Source organism: Delphinapterus leucas, chromosome 14, assembly GCF_059928025.1.
Source record: "Delphinapterus leucas isolate spDelLeu-1000000601 "Yukka" chromosome 14, BTC_Dleu_Yukka2, whole genome shotgun sequence".
In the NCBI taxonomy this organism is placed as follows: domain Eukaryota; kingdom Metazoa; phylum Chordata; class Mammalia; order Artiodactyla; family Monodontidae; genus Delphinapterus; species Delphinapterus leucas.
The window spans coordinates 24,407,852-24,411,879 of NC_143142.1; the positions used below are offsets into that span (position 1 = coordinate 24,407,852).

At 56.0% G+C, this 4,028-nt stretch overlaps 1 long non-coding RNA gene across 1 annotated transcript; it reads left to right on the forward strand.

The window, feature by feature from the left end:
- The first annotated feature begins 373 nt into the window (after nt 1-373).
- LOC149747574 (uncharacterized) lies at nt 374-3,591 on the forward strand. Its single transcript, XR_016387557.1, has 3 exons — nt 374-832; nt 949-1,396; nt 3,362-3,591. It is a non-coding gene; the product is annotated as an uncharacterized LOC149747574 (long non-coding RNA).
- The last annotated feature ends 437 nt before the right edge of the window (nt 3,592-4,028 follow it).

A 4,028-nucleotide genomic window follows, 5' to 3' on the forward strand; every position in this document is an offset into this window, starting at 1 on the left:
AAATCTGAAAATTATGCTTATTTAGCTTATCAATAGTTTCTATTTATTTTTAAAAATACCTGTCAGAATTTTGGAGAAATGAGACCTTTTTTCTAACATTTGTGTGAAAAAATTTAAATCCAGGAATAGTCTAGGACATTTTACAAATGAACAAAAATGAAGAGAGATTGACTAGATAGTGACACATATTTACAGCAAAAATAATTTAAAGATTGTGAGGCTACTATAGAAACCACACACAACAAACAGACAAACAAAAATCAATGTACACTGTGTGGGAATCCCAGGAACTGGGAACCACCCTGGATGTGTGAAAGGAGACAGGGACCAGGTGAGCTGCAGAACCTGCTGAGCCCTCAGGTCCTCAGGTCACCGCGAAGTTGTGCTCTGTGACCCGCAGGGGGCGCCATGGGACGGCCCTGGGGTCCCTGCACGGCTGCTCAGGGAGGACCTTTCGCTTCAGGAGCTGGGCCTGGGGGCGGGGCCTGTGCTCCCTGGTGGGGACTCGGCAGTGTGTCCTCTCTGGCTGGCAGAGGCCCCTGAGCAGGGACCTGCGTGGTCTCAGCAGGTGCTTCCTCCCAGGGGGTCCCAAGGGGGAAGCTGCCCTCCATCCCCTTGAGTCTGGGCTGTGAGCTGAGCTCCAGCACCAGGGCTCAGGGAGGGGCTGGGTGGGCCCTGGGTAGACACCCATTTGCATGGGAGCCCCTCCTCTGGCAGAGGCTGGGGGAGAAAAGGAGGCCTGGGGCAGCCCAGCCCCACTGTGGGGACCAGGGGGCTGTGAGCACCATGGCCTGGACTCCTCTCCTGCTCGTGTTCCTCTCTCTCTGCACAGGTAAGACAGGCCTCAGAGACCAGGGCCCATCCCAGCCTGAGGAATTCCTTCTGGCTCAGGTCCCCGAGTAGCTGCCTCCTGTCCCTTCTCCTCATCTGATGTGTCTGTGTCTGCAGGGTGCCTCTCCCAGCCTGTGCTGACTCAGCTGCCCTCCCTCTCTGCATCTCCTGGAGCATCAGCCAGACTCACCTGCACCCTGAGCAGTGGATACATTGCTGGCGGCTACCACATATTCTGGTACCAGCAGAAGCCAGGGAGCTCTCCCCAGTACCTCCTGAGGTTCAAGTCAGACTCTGATAAGCACCAGGGCTCCGGGGTCCCCAGCCACTTCTCTGGATCCAAAGAGGCCTCGGCCAATGCAGGGCTTCTGCTCATTGAGGAAGTGAGACAAAAACCCCTGGGCCCACAGACCTTGGCTCTGAGCCTCTTTTCAGTGAGAAGCTTCTGTGGAGGGATCTGCAAGGGAGGCTTCTCTGCACTGAGATCTCTGTGAATGGAGAGAGGAGAAACACAGGGTCGTGCCTGTGACCCGAGACAGCGCAGGTGTCCCAGGAACCCGCACAGGTGAGGACAGAGCCCACCTGCCCCTCCCTCAGCGTCTGGAGTAAATTCACCAGAGTAGGTGCTGTGTCTGGACCCAGAAATGCTCCCAGCACAGCCACGTCACTCCTCATTTCCTTCACCTCATCCCACAAATTGTGAGTCCCGGGCTGTATGGAAGTCCCCACAGCTCAAATACTGACATGAGCTCTGCTTTCTGCTCCCTCCTCTCCCCTCAACCTCTTTACTGTGCTGTAAACAGGGCTGCATTTTCCTAAAACTCAGGGGTCATCCAGCCTCTGAGTAATTGCGCGGGGAAGCTATGGATTATTTCTTCCTTCAGAATTAACTGAGACCCCACACGAGGTGAGTCCTGAGGATTTAGCAGAGGAAGCCCTGGCTCCATCTCTCAAGACGGGCTGTGTTTTCTTCTGCCCCAGGTGATGTTTCCATGAATTCTCCGAAAGCACCTCAACTGCAGAAACATTTTCCTCAGGTCCCTGAAGTCCGAATCCTCCTCTCTTTTCCGAAATCAAACTAGATAATCTCCCCTGTTCCCCCAGCTGCAGACACCTGGACCCAGCAGGGCCCACGAGCCTGGGCTCTGGTGAGGGCGCAGGAAGATGGGGCTGTGGCCCCCCTGCCCTGTGCTTCCTGGGCCTGCAGACCTGCAGCTGTGGTGTCAGGGCTCCATCCTTCCCAGTCCTGCAGGGAGGACAGGGGACAGGCGTCTACACTCCACGTGACCCGGGCTTCTGTTCTGTGGAGTTGCTAACAGAAGTGTCACCCTGATTCCTCCTTCCATCTGAAGGAGATCCTGCTCCAGGGACGTGGCTTCCTGCCCATGTGGCTTCCTTCCTCAGCCCCAGCCCTGGAGCCTGGAGGCTCATACAGAGAAGCCACCCCAGGGATGGGTTTGCTTGGAGATGCAACCTCAGGGGTGGAGAAGCCACAAGAGGGACAGGGGCCACTGGGGCTCAGGGTGGACTTTGAGGGAATGGCTTCCTGAGGACACACGGGCACAGCCTCTCTCTCTCTCTCTCTCTCTCACACACACACACACACACACACACACACTGTCCTGGATTCTGCAGGTTCCAGGCTTCTCTGTCCCTCCAGGAATCAGGGGTCAGTCTGTGCTCAGCCAGCCTTCCTTAGAGTCAGGCTCCCCAGGAGTCAGGATGTCCCTCCACAGAGAACACCAGTGACAGTGACAGTGACAGAACTGGGTCCTGGGTCAGGGATGGCCAGGATGCCCGACCCCCTTCTCTGCTGGGATGAGTCTGACCCTCAGGATCCCAGGGCGAGTCTCTGCGCCCTGTCGGCCACTCACCCCCTGGACAGTCTCTGGGGTCCAGATGGTGCCTGAGGCTGATCGGGACTCTGGGACGGCGGCCTCAGAGCTGTGCTTCAGGCCCGAGGGGACACGAGGCACAACCCTCGCACCCTGTGCTGTCCAGCCCGGACACTCACTCAGTCACCACCCCTGACACTCCCACCCAGGCGGAACCTCTGCTCACAAGGCTCCTGTCCCAGCCCAGAGTCACAGGGCCTGTCACCTCAGGGACATTGTCCACATTGTCTCCACTCCCCACGACTCAGACCTGGGACATCTGACAGAAATTCCTGGGTCCAGTGAGAGTGGGAAATAGAAATCCCTTCCTCTAGTGATCGGGTGTTTGGAGGAGGGAGTTCTGTCTCCCTCCTGACAGAGCTGGACACAGGGAGCAGGTGTCACAGATAAGAACAAACACAGTTCCATGCTGGATCTGGTCCTTTCGCTCCAAGGTCTGTGCTCTGTGGCCTGAGCATAGTCAGGCTGGCTCTGCATCTTGAAAAGGAATGCCACCTGCAGCCTAAAATATGCAGAATAGCCCTTTGTCAGGGCTCTGCCTCCCAGGCTTGACATGCGAGGTCAAGGTCTAACACTCTTCATTCATATAGGTACAGAAAGGTGCAGCACCAAGAATAACCTTTGTCTTGTTGGAGGTTTCCAGGAACATCCTGACCGGACCTGCGTGGACAGCTGCACAAAGGGTCATCGCATCGCCTCCGGGGTCTGGTCTCCGCCAAGAAGTTTGCAACAAGCAGCCACACCCTCTCCCCTTTCAGTTTAAAAGAAGCCTGGATTTTAACTCGGGTAAATGTCTTTGGGGCACTAGACCGCCATCTCCTCTGTCTGCTGGCTTTCCAAGCAAAGTCATTATTCCTGGTCCCAAGACCTCGTCTCTCCATTCATTGGCCTGTCCTGGGGTGAGCAGTATGAGTTTGACTGGGCACCAGTGCAAACAGAATCACCAAGTGCCAAGCTACGAACTATCCCTTGCCTGGTTGGTGGGACGACAGGGAAGTGGACATCCAGCACCTGTGACTGGTCCCCCGCTGGTCCTCCAACCGCTCCCTGCAGGCCTCCTGCCCCTGGTCCAGAGTCTCTGATCTGTCCCTGATCCTGAAGGCTTAAGTGAGCTGAGCTGCTCTGTTTCTCTTGAGCTCTTGAGAAGCTCCTCATCTCCAGGCCCGGGAGACCCCCCTCAGTAAGGACGTGGCCTTCAGATCCTTCGCTTGCTACTTTCTCCAGTTTAACCCCACGACTTCAAATGCCATTCCCACTCTGTTGGGGATGATATTGGATAAATACCAGTTGTCCTGGCCTTGG